At 42.4% G+C, this 17,267-nt stretch overlaps 1 protein-coding gene and 1 non-coding gene across 4 annotated transcripts in view; one reads left to right on the plus strand and one right to left on the minus strand.

Moving 5' to 3' along the window:
• The first annotated feature begins 1,032 nt into the window (after positions 1-1,032).
• The window catches only part of LOC143029843 (uncharacterized), a 129,691-nt gene continuing 113,456 nt past the window's right edge, over positions 1,033-17,267 (plus strand). For all 3 annotated transcript variants that reach the window (XM_076193066.1, XM_076193379.1, XM_076193333.1), the window contains exon 1: positions 1,033-1,363. The gene's annotated coding sequence lies outside the window, so the exon portion shown is untranslated. The remainder of the gene's footprint in view (positions 1,364-17,267) is intronic.
• On the minus strand, positions 5,572-5,644 carry TRNAK-CUU (transfer RNA lysine (anticodon CUU)). Its single transcript has one exon. It is a non-coding gene; the product is annotated as a tRNA-Lys (tRNA).

Below are 17,267 nucleotides of genomic sequence, written 5' to 3' on the forward strand. Positions count from 1 at the left end.
AGTGAGCGGGATACAGGGATGACCCGTCACCCATGAGGAGCTAAGATGAGAGGGAGGAGGGCTTGGAATGGGTGGGAGTGGGTACGTGCCTCTGACTTGGCTACCTCCCTTATAAGGGGGAAGCAGCTCTAAGCATGTAGACTACTTATTTGTGTGTTTACCTAATTCCAATATACAACAAAAGATTCCATTCGCCGAGTCGTATGTGTACATGTGTGTGTGAAAGCGAGAGATAGAAGCACGGGGTGAAAAGGAGGGAAAGTCTGGAGGGTAAGGTCTAGAATCTCCATACGACTGACAAAGTAAAGGCCTTTGTTCACTTGGCAGGCTGTGGCTCTTCCGGAAGATACCATGGCACTGTCAAAGGTCGCGGCGTCCACAGACGGAGACAAAAGGCCGCCAGAAATTAACCATGTCAGTTATCAAGGATTCCGTTCCGTTACTGTTTACATCGGGATGAAAAAACTGTGGGTACACACTGCTTCCACGTGGGTCTAGTGCACAACCACAGTTCTTGTAACATAATAGGTTGTTTGGTGCAAGTGCTCATTCTTGGAGGTGGGCGGAGGAAGGGTAGGAGGGAGGCAGGGCCTCTTACGAGTGGGCGCTGTTGCCAGAGGGCGAGCTTGACTTGATTACCACGGCCTCCACTTGAGAATTCTAGGCAGACTCTAGGCTATGTTTTGGGTCTTTGTCTGAACAGTTAGTGTTGGTCGAACCGCGGAGTAATCGTGGCTTTACTCATGGGAGAGAGGGATTGGCACTAAGGCAACAGCTGCCAGATGTCTACATGCTCCCCCATAAAAAAATAACATTAATTATCAATACCTCATTTTCTTTCACTCTTGCCATGCAGTGACATTCATAACATAATCATGCACACGGAGAAGGTTTTTTTGTGGAAGTTTCAGAATAAAACAACGTTCTTTTGTTTTGTTGTTAAGTGCCGATATAATTGTTTTGTCTGGCGGTAGCCTGCAACTCAACTTGAAGGATCGGTTCTTGTGGTTGGTAGCTATCTGCTGACGCTGTCGCCCGTGTATTGACGAAGTTGTGTGCTAGAGTAGGGAGCGACCGCTGGTTCTGCCGTATCAAAACCTCTATCCTTGCGAGTGATTAATCGGAATTAGTGAAAGAAAGTGCAGTGTTTCGTCGTGAAGTGGTGACTTGGATACACGTGTCGCCTCCGCCATCAGGGGCCTCTTCGTCTTCGCCTGGGCACGAGTGAAGACCTAAGTAGTTTCGTCAGGATCCCTGAAAGATTTATGTAGAAGCAGCTGACATTCTCCTGGTGTTACAGAGCGGCAGTCGCCTGGAAACTATCCAGTCAAAGCTGAGGAGAACCAGTTGTCAGCCTGGAAATGTAAGTCTGCGTCTTGTCATTTGGGGGTTTCTGGAATATTTATTGCCTCCCAGGACTGCGCCTGCGCGTCGTGGAACCTGCTTTGAGTCATGAGGGACCATCTATGAAGGTCCGTATTGCGAGGCCTTCGTTTTAACGACGGGTCCCTTTAAACAAAATAAAATTGTCTTAGTTGATCTAAATGTACCTTAATGGGTTTTAGGTTTAGATGCCTGACCAGGCATAGTAGTATGGTTTCACTCGTACAAAAATATTGAAATACGTACTGCGCTGTAAAGTGATAAAATTAATGTGGTTGAGTGATGAATTGGTAAAATTCCAGAATCACACAAGCACGGATATTTAACATGGAACTTACGTTGTCCAATAGCTCCTAACCTTACTTAGCATAACCATTCCATAGAAAAAATAGTTTGGGCCATGTCCGTCCGTTTGTCGAAGAGTTCCGCGTCGCCTTCGTCGGCCGCAACTGAAGCAAATGTGATCGAACAGTATTTTAAAACTGACATAAGTTCCTCTTTCAAACGTCATTAAAATCGTCATTGGCTTCAGCAAAACAAATCTTTACTATGCCAAGTTTTACACGACTGGCTTATGTCGCTGTATTGTGTAGGTGTTCTTTATGTATTCTGTCCTTGTTAAGGCCATGCGATTTTATTCAGTTGAAGGCGGAGCCTCATAAGGAAGAAAATTTTAGTTCGGCCGTAGAAAAAAAATATAGCTCCAGTAGTAGGGAAAAGTTGTTTTCAGAAGCCGAAGCATCGTCCGTTGGCTGAACTGTCGTGATTTTTTTTTTATAATAATCTAGCGTTTCTATCCATGCAGACAATATCGCTTTGAGATGAAGTCAGAGATGTCACGAGAGAATAGACTGGGTAGTAGAAAGGACCGTCACGAATGACATCATTTTAGCGTGGTATTAAGTCAGTCACTGTTATTTTTTCCTCGTTGGGATGGCGACGAGAGTTCCATATACGTGTATATATATATATATATATATATATATATATATATATATATATATATATATATATATATATATATATATATATATATATATATATAATGCACACACACACGCATTATCATTAGATGATTGTCTCACTGAATTACTGTTGAGCGTTGGGATGAGTCAGCTAGGAATCACTGGTTATTCCGTAACGCTTGCCTCATCTTTTTTGTTTGTGGTATACACAGACTTCGTCGTCAGAGGTAATACGGTTACCATTACCGGTAGAACAAGTACATTACCAACAACCGCATAAGAATATAATTACCCCTCAACCTCCCTAACCACAACAACCACCACCATCATTAGTTCCACCGCCTCTACTTCCTTGATCTTTACTGACTTCTGTTATTCGTATTCCACGTAACCATTGCCTTTGGTGGTGCATCACCTCCACAGTTACCACCGTTACTGTCAATGGTACCATCAGTGCTACTGGTAACACCACTCGTATCACTGTGGCTACCGCTGTACTAACAGTCACTACCACAACAACTGTCAACCCCCACCCCACCTCCAATACAAGGGCCAGCAACCATCTCCACTACCCGTCACATGTTCGAGATGGCAATTATTGTGTATAAACTCTGAAATTCGGGTTATATTTGAGTGGTTATGTGATTTTTTTTAGTGTAGGGACCCTAGTATTAATACATTAGGAAACCTTTTGATATTATCATTGAAAGACTGTCATTGACATAGATATATCATATCGTCATCAGCTTCATCTTCGTATTTCTTGTATTCTTTAACTTATCTGTCCCATCTTGTTCACCCGTGACGTCAGCAACTGAAGTCATTCCTGGAACGGATTTCTTGTTATGCAAATCAGTTGTTCCATTTCCTTCTTTTTCAAAATAGGTTTACCGGTTGTGTTTTGCATGTGGTGCCTCTTCGACTTAACGCATGGAGAAAGATTCTAGAAAAATAAGCAAAAGCGAACTTTTCATAGGATAGCTGGGTCTTTTCCATTTTACGACATGCAGAATTTTTAGGTTAGGTTAGGCTTGGTTTGGTTTCAGATTAATATTCATTTCTTGCCTCTCATAAGTTGTTGAAATCAACTGCATGCCGAAAAATGGAAAAGATCCTGATAGCTAATGTACACATTGTTACGTTTTCAGTGAACCACGTAGCGGTACGGAGGTGAAGCGTGGACTTTGAAACCAAATGAGAGAGACCAGTAGATATTTGTCTCGAGTCTGCATATGAGAATGGAGAGGGTGTTGTTAATTAAGGTTGTTAGGGAAAATAAAGAGCTTGGGTTAGGAGGAAAATATTATCAGGAATGTGTTGAGGTGATGCGGGGAGGTGAGCCACTGGGACAAACAAAAGGTCGAAGTGTTCAAAGCAGGTGTGTCAGCGAGGACAGGAGGCAGAGGGAAAATTTGGGAGGAAACGCTAAAAGTATTTTTTAGGAAAGAAAATAATGTTGGACGAATATGTGCTGGTGAGGGAAACTGAAATGAAGGGAGGGGATGTGAAAAAGGTTTGAGATTTTGCGAGGAATTGTGAAATTAGTCTCAGCCCACTTCTAAACAGGGACCTCTCCCAATGTATATCCTCCTATTTCTGGATGTATAACTTTGTTTACTTGTCTTGAGGTTCTTCTTCACAGTCGTGTGTATTTTTTCCCATTTTTAAGTGTGCATTAAGGTATATTATCTGATTTTTTTTTTATAATAATGAAATCTTACGATTAATTACTTTATGTAAGAATTCAACTCCATCTTGGGAACGTTGTGCGCATATTTTTCCCCATTGCGCGGTATTTGTAAAAAGTGCGCTCGCACGCACACTTCGTAGAGAGAACATTTCTCCCAACATCTTCCATGAATCGCACTACTTCGCCATCCTCTGCCACGCCACCCCTGTAAACTTTGACTCGTCTCTCCACATACTTTATAACAATTCACTTACTGCCAAGCGCAATTTGGACAGTGGTACGGGACGCTAGTAGTGCACAGTCTTTAATCAGGGGTGGGGCGGGGGAGCTTGGCTCGTTGGACATCATACATTCGTCTCCTTACCCCCCCCCCATGCATTCCATATTTATCTTTCGTGCTGCTCAGCTAGTCTTAGCAGTCTTTTTTTTCTGTCCTCCCTCCTCTCTCGGTCATAGGTCCTTACTTTGAATCCGTAGCGCGCCCTTTGTTCCATGCGTTTTCTTCAAAAAGGCCTTCAGACGTGTCAAGACCTTTGTAGACGACTGTTCACCAGTTGCCAGAACGGTCTATTGTAATATCATATTTCGTCGGCGACAACAAACGCTTCTATCCACGGGGACAATCTCGAGCCGATGAAGAAAACATATAAATGTGTATGTTATATATATATATATATATATATATATATATATATATATATATATATATATATATATATATATATATATATATATATATGTTTTATCAACCACAATGCACTTTAATTCTAAAACCAATACACCATCAAGAGAGCTCTCTTGATGGTGTATTGGTTTAAGTCACTCGGCACTTGTAACGTTCGAGTCCTTGGGCGTTCCTCGTTACAATTTCTGCATGCGCCTATATGGCTTAGAATTAAAGTGCATTGTGGTTGATAAAACGTATCTCTAAACACTGGGACCCATTCAGTGTCGTACATATATATATATATATATATATACACACACACAAAACAGGACTCGGCGGTGCAGTGATAGCGTTCGCGGCCGCCACTACAGCGGTCCGGGTTCGAATTCCACCCATGGCTGAAGTAATTTCAGTATCGCTGCCCTGCGAGTCGTTACTCCAGCTTTTGTGGGCGGAGAGGGGTGTGTGCGTGCGTGTGTGTAAGGTCACAGCATTACTCATATATTGGTTATATATGAGCTCTCTTTCGGGAGTGAAATAGCTGTGGTTATATATGAGCTCTCTTTCGGGAGGGAAATAGCTGTCGATCACGAGTCCAACAAGTGATACAAAACCATGGTGAATCACACACACCAACTTTTGCCAGAACGATGTATACACACCCGGACGGCCTCTTAAGACTAGAGGGTTACAAGGATACATTCTCAACCCACCCACATCAACTCAAAGCAGCCTCAGTCTAGACTCTTGTTAATGAAGTTTTACTTCACAATATATATCAGTACTTCCTACACTGAATGCATCGGTTATAGTTTCACACATCGAAAAAGTAACTACAAGATAATTTGCTCCCCTGTAAAGCAGTGCGCCCATCGTGGGGCTCGAACCCACGACCCTGAGATTAAGAGTCTCATGCTCTACCGACTGAGCTAGCCGGGCTACATGGAGTAGTGGTGCGACTCAAGGAATATAACTGAGGCCGTGCGGGATCATACCGTTTAGATGTCCACCAACTTTCCTCACCATCCTTCCTCACAATGGAGTCTTTTGCTTTTATTTTGTAACATCTGCGCAGTTGAAATGTGAAAGAAAGTTGTCATGAATGGATCAGTCTCTTTGGCAAACACGCTCTGTGCGGACATTTCCCTCAGCTAAATAAAATCGCCAAAATTATATACGGGAACGTCATGGTCTATACGGTAGTCGAAATGAGTAAAACTCCTACACTGCTGTGGACACACACACAACTGGCATATACTATACTGGAGTGATACAAATATACTTCTCAATGTATTTTTTTTTTATCTTAAGCAAAATATTATCGATGGAACAACATTGGAAGATACATTTGGATAGCTCTAGCAAACCATGGGCCAGTTTTGAGTGCCTTTGGGGTTACATAATGTAGTGTGTTTTCCCTGTGTCAACTCGCCCAGCCAGTCTGTCTGCGCGCACTGCTTCGGGTTTGAAATTGGAGATGTGATACGGCTTCCACCAGATCACAACAAAACAGCAGAGCAACCACCTGTTGCCCACACAAATGTACACATACAATTTTGCGAGTTGTTTATTCCCACGCGTGCGCTAGGACGAACGCATTGCCGGAGGGCGGGAGTAGGTGGAGGATGGGTGGTGGGGGAGGCGTCCAGCTCTTGGTAACATGACGCTCGGGACCAGCACAGTTCCTCTACCAGTGTATTGCCCCGCGGGCGCATCCAAAGTGAATACAGGGGAAGTTTATGTGATCGAGGACTACCCCCCCCCCCAGGAGGGTGTTCTTAAGGTCTGTACTTGCTTATTTTCGGCCAGTTCCGCCCTCATCTTTTTCGTTTCATCTCCTCTCGAATCTTCGTCATAATACCTACTGTTTGTCCAATGTAGCAATTCTTCCTTGAAACCTACCTATTCTTCCTCTACTCTTGTTATTTTATTCTCTTTCACAAGACCTCATACCTCTCTCAAGTTCGTCTGGGATTATTTCCTCCTCCCCTTTTGCATAACACTCGCAGCAGCTTTCCCTCCCTCTCCGTTTCTTCCTTCTCCAGTTAACTCCCATTCTTAATTTCCCTTCCACCAAATAACCTAACAGTCCACAGCCCTTTCCCCTGAACACGTTTACGTCCAAAACTTTTCTAATCTTTTTGGACACCACTACGTAGTCCAATGTGACCTCGTATACCCTCCCACCCTGGCCCACATATGCTTACCTTTCTTCTGAAACGCTGTTTGCTATCATAATTTCTCTTTCGCCTCCATGCATCCATTATCTCCACTAACGTTCCTTCATGCCACTCCATACCTCGCAACTACTTCATATATCGGCTCGCCTCCCTACCCTAGCAATAAGATGCCATGATAATACTACATATACACTTTTCCCAAAGACTCGCAAGACACTCGTTTATACAAGTCTACTATGCTTCTCGCTCTTCTTCACTTCTCTCATTACCAAGACCATATGTACTCGCAAAAGCCCATATCTCTCATCCCAATTTCTTTATCGCCCACATTATCTGCGAAGACACTTTCCTCCGCTCCTCCATTACAGCATTCACAAACAGTGCTTCTCCATCCATTCTTGCCCTTTCATTACTCCTAATGTTTCACTCATGACACTTCCAACCCCTCCCCCGCCATTTCAGATTCATTTCACTCAGCGCTAACACATCCATCTTTCTTCACGTACTACCAATTTTTTGTCATTCGTACCACATCCTTATACATTTATTGTCCCCATTAGTAGGGTTCTGGGAGGAGTCCTTCCCAACTATTAAGTCTTCACTTTTTCGCACGAGAAAGATATAGTGGGGAATCCCTAATCCCTCCACTCCGTCTCCTCAACTCTCCTTTTTCAATACGCATTGGAATACAGTGGCGGCATTATTCTCATTCAACCCCACCGCAAAGCATCAGAGGAAGAGGAATTCACAGATGCGGTAAGGAAATGCGTTCAGGGGTGCAGCGTAGAGGGACATTAGTAGTTCAAAAGCATCTCATTATTTCTCTATGGGTAGAGATTTTATTCCAACTTAGACGAATGACGTATGACTGCTCTTAGGAACGCACAAAATGGTTCCTAACTTATTGACTACATGATGCCTTGCATTCAGTATCCCAGTATGACGATTAGTTTCTACAAGAAATAGAATGTTGCGTAAATAGGGGACAGTCTTTGGCACGTTCAGATGAACGGAACATGGGTTACAGTGTGTGCGAGGGTTGATTAGGGGTGTCTATGAGATTATTGTACCGTGCAGCTTGGCGGACCCGAACGATAAAACTGGGCCATCCACATTGTTTACGTTGAGCACTGACGCCCCAACATCCGCGCTATGTTGTTGCTGCTGTTGTTTCTATATCTTAGGAGTTCAGTTATTGTCACAACAGGCCCGTTTCATCATTTAACCTGGACTAGTCATTTGGTAGAGGCCGTTGGACTCTATACCGCACAGCTGTGCTAAATTTTTATTTTATTTTATATATTTTTGGGTGCATTAAACTCTTCATACTGACGTTACTTTTTGCACATACTGTGCTAACTGCTGTCAAGTGTTTTGATTGAATTAAAACAGGACTAAGGTTAAAGGGGGGCTTAGTTCTACACCCGAAGAGCCCATAGCTGAAGAAAATCGTCGGGTGGATGTGGCTAAAGGCGTTGTGCCGTGACCTTGGGCGTGGAAGGCAAGGAGCCATGTGGGTGCTGGACAACCCGTCCGTGTTGTGCGAAGCTCGATCTAAACCCGCAACTCAGCATTCAAGGGCATTCTTTTCGTTATTATTATTGTTTTATTTTATTTGTGAGTATTTGTTTAATTTGGCATCTCTATTCGGTAACATAATAACTTGTTCAAACAAGGGAATGGATGCGTCAATAAAAACCTGGTTAACAAAACGAAAGTACTTCGCTAATGTTACAGTTAATCCTGGGGGTTTTGCATAAGAGGCTCAACCTTGTGCAAACGACTGCACACACATTTGTATACAAACGTTTGGATCCAGTCGCAATTTCTCTCTCTTTTTTGTGTTCTTTTTCTTTTCTTTTTCCTTTCTTCTTTTTCTCTTCTTTTCTTTCTTTCCTTTTTTTCTTTGGTTAACCTTTTCTTTTTTTCTTTCGCTCTTTGTGTTTTTGTATTTTCTTATTTTTTTTTATTATTTTTTCCATTTTCTTATTCTTTTATTCTTTTTTCCTTTTTTCCTTTTCCTTTTTGTTCTTTTCGTTTCCCTTAACGAAGACCAACAACCCCTTCTCCCCCGTACACACCGCACCCACGAGGATCGTACACCAGTCACGCTTGAAATTGAACAAAAATGTAATTAGGATGCACATAACTGCAAAATTAAGAATTGCGCGTTCCATGATTTTGAAGGATAGTCTCAAAACTACTTTCGTTTCGAGTAAGAGTGAAATATAACAGTAGAAAAACCAGCTATGAGAACAACGCAGTCAAATGTTGGAAAAAGAAATGTTATGTATATGTATGTATATGTATATATATATATATATATATATATGTGTGTGTGTGTGTGTGTGTATATATATACTCATATGTGTGTGTATATATATATATATATATATATATATATATATATATATATATATATATAACAAAATTATATATAAGAGGCAAGAACATGCTGATACCAAAATCCAAAAAGCTAATGATTACTGAATCTCACATCGGACAAAATCCCCTTTCCTAAGCCGCCGGCCATCACTCCACGTTTCTGACTTTCATTCGCTCCTCTGTAGCTACAATACAAATCACAACAAAAAACAAAACTGAATCATGTCTCGAATGACATGCAGAAATTACAAGGTTTTGGTAAAGTGTCATAACAATGGGACCTCAGAAAGAAAAAAAAGAAAAAATATCACAAACCCAACAAAATAACACTGTACTCTATAGCTGCGATACAAATCAAATCAACAAAAAAAAAAAAAATTCTGAATGACACCAAGAAATTAATTACAAGATTTGTGTAGTGTCCACCGAAATCAAAGAAGTGACAAAAAGAACACAAAGGAACAAATATCACAAACCCGTGTCATTCAGAATTGGTTTTGGTTTTGTTGTTTTGATTTGTATCGCAGCTACACTTGGTCGTTCCTTACTTTCATAGTCGGTGTTACCAAGTGTCTTATTTTCTTACCTGTGTCATTAATAATTTCCAGACCAAGCGGCCGTAATGCGACTCCAAGTGTGTGAGTAAGACTAGATCCCGGAATAAATTAAGTATTGTCTGTCCCGTTTGACTGGGTCCTTACGTCGTCTGATGTTTTGTGCTTTCTTTAGAGAGGTGGACAAAAAAGACTGGATAGCCCAGCTTCCTAAAAATGGTTTTAATGAGCGAGATTTCGTCGAGAATCTTCCGACTGCATATTCTCAGTCCTCTGAGGAAGAAACTTATTACCACTCCTGTTTTTGTCCTCTCATCATGTGCGCTGTAGTATTGTATTAAATCGTCTTTATTGGTGGGCTTCCTGTAGACTCTGAAAAGAGCTTTTCCATTTCTGATCATTTCCGAGTCTAGAAAAGGTAGGCGGCCGTGAGACTCTACCTCCATAGAGAACTGAATATTCTTGACAACTTTACTCAATTTTGACTATATCACCTACGTCCCTCTCTTCTGGAAGAATAAATAGGCAGTTGTCTATGTACCTGAACCAAACTGCGTCCTTAGAGAGAGAATTCTGGTAATTATTCTTTTCCAGGACATTTAGGTAGAGAGAATCTGCTAGTGAATTTAGTGGAGAACCCATGGTGAGGCCTTCCGGGTGGTGGTATTCCTGGATGCCGAATCTGAATGACCCGAACCTTACGCATTTTTCCACTAGTTGCATGTAGTCCCGTTTACACACCAGAAGGTTTTCCTCGCTGATTCTGTGTAACGCCTCCTTGGATGCATTAACGGCACCATGTGTGGGAACGTGTAAATAGAGAGGTAATATAACTTACTAATTTCTTAGGTGTTGAATTCTTGAGATGCGTCCCACTGATGCTCCCAAGGACTGACGATAGGAGCTTCGCTAGGACTTCAGTTAATCTGTGTGGGGCGCTTCCAATGCCTGATGTGATGGGTCTGAGTGGAATGCCCGGGTTGTGTATCTTAGGAAGTCCCTTCATTGTTGGTATCTTGGGGTCTTCTTCTAAAAGGTGTAAAATCTTTTTACCCCTTTCTGTTCTCTTTAGAATCGTTCTCGTAGCTCTGTTGAAACTTTCCGCTTCTAGCTTCGCTTTGCTGTCATGTTGTTTACGTTATGTGCATGGATCGGACAGGAGATCTTCCATTTTGTGGATGTAGTCTATCTTATCTAGGATTACCACAGCACCGCCTTTGTCTGTCGTAACTATGGTGTCTTGAAGTTGCTGTAGAGCACGTGCGTACCTTCAGGGAAGGGCTGGGTCGCATTTCCGAGATGATAGTGAGCAACATAATAATGTTCCTTGATTGAACCCGGTTTCCAACTCGTCCTTCCAATTGTATTTTTCTTCGACATATTCAGCCGTAGACTTATGGATGATTCCATGTCCGTCTGTTTCATCTTGAGACAAATGTTGAGACATTGTGACAGGTTTGAGGAAGGTGGAAGAAAACACGGGTCTAGGTCCTGTAGTGTAGTGCTATAAGACCCCTAACATTGAACAAGCAGGGCACCGTAATGTCGTAACATGCCCGACCACCAGTGACGCTTCCTACAAAAATTCTTTTCTACGGCTGACGGGGCCTCGTATGTGTACGAGGCAAGGCCTTTCTCGCTCTGCGCAGAGTGCCACCAACCCAGTTTAGAATTGCCAGTCTAACCGAGCGCATGTAGTGCTCCTTGTACACTTAACGCCACAATAAAACAGATTCAAACATCACAAAGCGTTTCTGTTGCACACATAACATGGCGCAGTGAGTAGGATGCAAGCAATTGCTTGCTACTTGCAACAGTAAAACATGGGACAATATGCGAATCGTTAGCGCGTACGTGAACGAAGCACTGACGGAACCAGACCAACAAGCGACAGTGGACGTGTTGGACTGCGAGTGCAGTGCCGGCAACAGTGTGCATGCATGGGACCGTGAAAAATCGTGTGATAGTGACGCGCCTTCGTGGTGCAAACAAAGAGGCCTTCATCCCACCGCTTCTCCCTACCCGCCACGAACGACACCTTGCACGGGACCCAGGCGACTTACGCAGGCCGCGCGAACAAAGAGACATCCTGCTTCATCCTGCCACCCACGCGGAGGCCACGCCCACCCAGCCTAGGAGTTCCCTCGCTGCAATTACGTTACTGCAGGAGGCAGGACGCCTAGTAGAACCTGCATAATATGCGTCGTGTTACCATGGAAAAGGTTCCCAGCCAGACTCGCGCACCCCCAGCCCCCGTGCCTTCTCCAGGGAAGGTTGACACCGTCCCGGTGCCTTCCGGCCGACCGCCCTCCGCCTCCTTTCAGCACCCGCGTACGTGCTGCCTGACACAGGTGCGGACATCATGGGGGTAGGCACTCGGCACCTAGGCATGTCGAAGATATCAAGGGCCTTACAGCCGCCGCTCTCGGCGCAGACGACGCGTCCGACATGAGACACCTGCAAGCCGACGCGACGCCCCTCGCTGCCCACTCCCCTGTCGTAAGGCGAGCTCTGTCGCCGCCGCCCGTGTTGGCGCCCTTCGACCCCGCCCTACCAGTGGCACTGCAGATGGATGCGTCGCGCCACAGCACCTGGCCGCCCTCTCCGCTCGCTGGAATCCCTGCCGTCCTCGTGCGCGGATACCCACCCCACACTCCGATTCCGCCCCCGACGCAGTGTGCATGCAGGACCGTAAAATACCGGGCATTTGCGCTTTGTCCAGTGTGGCCCACGGTTTCTGACAGACGCCGAAACACGACACACCACTATCACTGGAGACGCTTGCTGCCACCTGGGACGTATCCAAATGCAAGCCATATTCGTTCGGATGGCCCCACTTCTCGTCGATGACGGACCATCTTCTGCTCGTCTCTCTCCTCACGTCAGGAGCGCCATCATCGGCTACGCCGGCGCTTCGCGGGGACGAGCTCTCCCGTCGCCCGCCGTCGACACCGATAGGACGTTTTGAGGACTACGGGCCGCTGCACAGATAGACCCCGCCTACGGCCAACCGCTTACCTGCGTGACCTCCGGGCTCCTGTCCGACAGCTTCGCCCTACCCAACTCCATCCTTCCGTATCGGAAGCTCCGAAACTCCCTTTCCGCTGATGAGGTATTGGATCTGCACGACCAGCGTTTCTGCTGCACACATAGCAAGTCCGAGTTTATTCTTGATCGGTTTCGCCTAGAGCTTCTTCAGAAGAATGATACTCCTGGATGAAGTTGGCGGTATACATAGAAGACCCAGGACCACAATCCCGCTAAAACTGTCACAATGCCTCTATATACATACATACATACATATATATATGTGTGTATATATATATATATATATATATATATTTTTTTTTTCTTCTTCTTTTTGGGGGGATACGGTTTTCGTACAACTGAATCTTGTAAAAATACGATTCTGATTTACACAAAAAATATTGATAATTCAGTTAAACGTCACGAGAAGGTAAGTTGGTGCTTCATTACGGAAGATTTGATGCACCGGGAAATTTAATGTGGCACGTCCTTACTACGAACTTGCTTGCCGCCCTTACTATGAACTCGCTTGCCTCGAACCGCCTCCACTTCTGACCTCTCGACCGTTAGTGTCGCTCAAATATGCTCAGTCGGCGAGGAAAAAGGGAAAGTAGAGGATGTACGCCAGGAGTCGCGCAGCAGCGCTCGAAGCCTTTGTCCTATGCACTTGGACTGTTAGGGCATGTAACAGTCACTGCTGGGAATCTGAGGGTACTAAGGGATTCGAACCCACAACTAAACGAATGCAAGATCGGCACGCTTCCGATGGCGCCACCGCCGAGCATACCAATAATATAAATATCTTAAAGCCTCATGCTTTCTTTACCTTTTCTCTACACAAAAAGGTTTCTCACGAATGAATAAAATCTGGCAGTAGCAGATGTATATGCTGCATATATATATATATATATATATATACTGTATATATATATATATATATATACTGTATATATATATATATGTATATATATATGTATATGTATATAATATATATATATATATATATATGTATATGTATATGTATATAATCTATATACTATATATGTATATGTATATAATATATATATATATGTATATGTATATAATATATATACTATATATGTATATGTATATAATATATATACTATATATGTATATATATAATATATATATATATATATATATATATATATATATATATATATATATATATAATTTATGCTGGAGTGGAAGGATTAATAGAGACGTTTTGTGATTTTTATACCTTTTCCTGCACGGCGGTCCCTATGCTGAATAAAATTACCTGTTTGTAGCCAGAATTATAAAAAAAAATGTACAAACGTCAGAAAAGGACATATCTGCACCCAGCTTGAAGCAGTAGCTTTGAAACTATATTTTCAGTAAAGAAGCACTCTAGGTAGAGTATTACAACAACATAGGTGATACTCAGTAAATATCTCGCCCCTTTCTCTCTCTATATATCTCTCTCTATCTTATTTCTCTCTCTCTCCTATTATATAAAGAGAGCGTGTGCTCTCTATACTAGGATTGGTCCCATGTCAACCTCTATTGTAAATGGCTGTAATAACAGTGTGGTAGTTATATGGCCACATCCGTTTGCGTTTGTATGTTTACATGCATGCAACCGGATAAAATATATGACGAAATAATCCAACTGCAATTACAAAGGGAAGTACCGTTGGATACGGAGAGAAATTTATGAAAATAAAAGAATTTTTTGTAAACTTTTGTTGAGGCGTGTTTTAGTGACCGGAAATCAGGCGAACAGTGAAAATGAACAGAATATAAACGGAAGCAGTGATTTTCATTCTCAGTGAATGATTTTGGGAGTGAACAAGGCAGAGTGTGACGAGAAATTGTGGAAGTGAAAGATTAGTGATAGGCTAATGTACAATGACTTGGAAAAATAAATATCAATTAGGTTTTACGCAGAATTTTTTTTAAACGGTTATACATTTCGTCTTCGAAAAAGAAGTGTGTGTTTAATTACTAGGCGCATTATTTATCTTCTACGGAAAAATTGTCAGATGTTTCATTGTCCCACGAGAATTGCGCGTGATGAGATAACAATGGAAATTGCGGTCGACGACACCTTTTTAATGTCGACTTTAGTTAATACTTGCAGGATTTTCCTCCCCATGCTGGAGTGCCTACCATGCATACCGAAATTATATACTTATGTACGGACCTATTTCTGATTTTGGATCCTACACTCATCAATAATCAGTTGCCAAAAAATATTGTGCTTGACCCTAACCAGGTGGATGGTGAAAGACCGCGAATAAGAATTGTTTCCCAACTCCCTATCCAAAATCGGCGTACTTTAGGGAACATAATGGCTTATTGATGTTGTTTTTGACCACATATTTAACGTATCATGATTGTTTATGACAAGATCTAAGAATATAAGGTCTAACCACTTCCGACCGAATTTCGAGGGAGTTGGCGCAGCGAGCCCGTGAGCGTCACCTGGCTGTTCAAAGTGGGGTTAGCGGGTCCTATAGCTGTCAGTTGAAGTTGGTCCGTCGTTCGAAAATGACGTCGCCTTCGCTCGCACCGCTCCACTCTATTAGTTATATTCTGACAAATATTATATAAAATATATATATAAATATATATAAAATATTATAGTTCCTGTCTATATATATGAATATATGATATATAATATATATATAAAATATTATAGTTCCTGTCTTCCTTGGCGTTTCACAGTTTTCTTCAGTGTATCACAAAGAGAAAATGGACGCATCCAAACGACGTCAGAAGCTGCGCAGGACTGCTCCAGCGGTTAGACCTGTTTACTTAGACCTTGGTTTATGATACATTTTTAAAGAATATTATGTTAGAATAGTGCATGGTTTCGGAAGTCAGGGAAGGGATCTTTTGGGAAAGACGGACGACGCGAGGCGTACCGGACGCAGTTGCGAAACCGTCATTGGCATCTACCACTCTCATCTCACCTTACCCCTTGATGCCTTTTAATGGTGTTTGTTCTTGTATATATCTGACAATTTTATTCAGCCAAAGGCATCTCTCTTGCTAAGGGCACTAAAATCTGAAATCGCTGGTGAGAACACTAAAGGGAAGAGAGTCTTATTGGAACTAAAAGAAGTCGGCAATGATAGACGTGGACATTGAATTGGGTTTTGTCGGTATTGCCATTTGCAACTCTATCGCGTACCATCTTACATTTACAAATTTGTACGGACTTCTAAACGTAGACGAGAATAGATTAAAGTCTTGCTTGAGTAAAAAATGCAAGAATGGCATAAACAAACCAGAATGTTACCACGTGTTTGTCTCTGTTTATTGAATATTTGATTATAATGTGATGCTTTCCCACAGTATGTATTACTCTCATAAGGATACGTGTATGACATGATACTCAAAATATGACGATAATGGAAACACAAAATGGGGATAATACGTTATAAGATTATATAAAGTAATAATGATTATGCAACATCTTTTAATGGTGTAATAGTACGATGATAATATAAACACAATATCGTATGGATAGAAGATATGGCAGGTCCCATTGAAACGAAGGTTGAACGACAGTTCGGCAAATTCAACAACCGCTTCCAAATACCTCAAATCTGATTCATATTATATATATATATATATATATATATATATATATAATATTCTTTTAGCTCGTTCAAGGGAGTTTAAGTGACAAGATAGCTAATTCAGCCTCTACATCTCTTCAGTGGGATCATATGATTTATCAGGATTGATTCGTTAACATAATTTGGTTTGTGGCGTCGCTTTGATAGGCGGAGCATCATGGAGAATTTAATTGCGGAATGTGGATGCTCCAATCCGCAGGGGCAACATCTAGCAATCATGGATGAACGATTACGAAAGGAAGAAGGACGGAATTGTCTTAGAAGGCCTTTTTCATGGCCTTAGCTGCTTGGCCCCCAGTGGTAAGGGTGTGTGGAGGAAGGGAGGGTACTGCAGATTTTTCTTTAAAATGTTATTGCCGTTATTATTCACATTATTATTGTTATTATTTTTGTTGTTGTGTAGTTAAATTTTTTATTATTTTGTATACGCAAATACAAAGGTGTAATTTCCAAGCATGGATCGCTGACACAGACACATTCACAGAAGTTCCAAAAATCCGTTCCATAGCTGGCCTCCTCAACAAAATCAATGTTCAAAGTTTGTAGTCGGGGTTCTTGCACTGCATACATTCTGGATACTGCAGCAGCATTGCGCGATCGCTCTCAGTATCTCCTCTAAGTCTTGGCAACCGCCAACCACCACCCGAGTTGGTCATCGCCTGAAGGGACAAGAGACATGTTAGGTTTGTTTTTGCTGCTCCTCGTGTGTGCGGATGGGCATTTCTCCAGAATTGAAATATCACCCGATCTGGGTTGCACACAACAAACATATTTTTACGTAGGC

This window comes from Oratosquilla oratoria, chromosome 1 (genome assembly GCF_046742065.1).
Source record: "Oratosquilla oratoria isolate Oo_2021 chromosome 1, ASM4674206v1, whole genome shotgun sequence".
Taxonomy (NCBI): Eukaryota; Metazoa; Arthropoda; class Malacostraca; order Stomatopoda; family Squillidae; genus Oratosquilla; species Oratosquilla oratoria.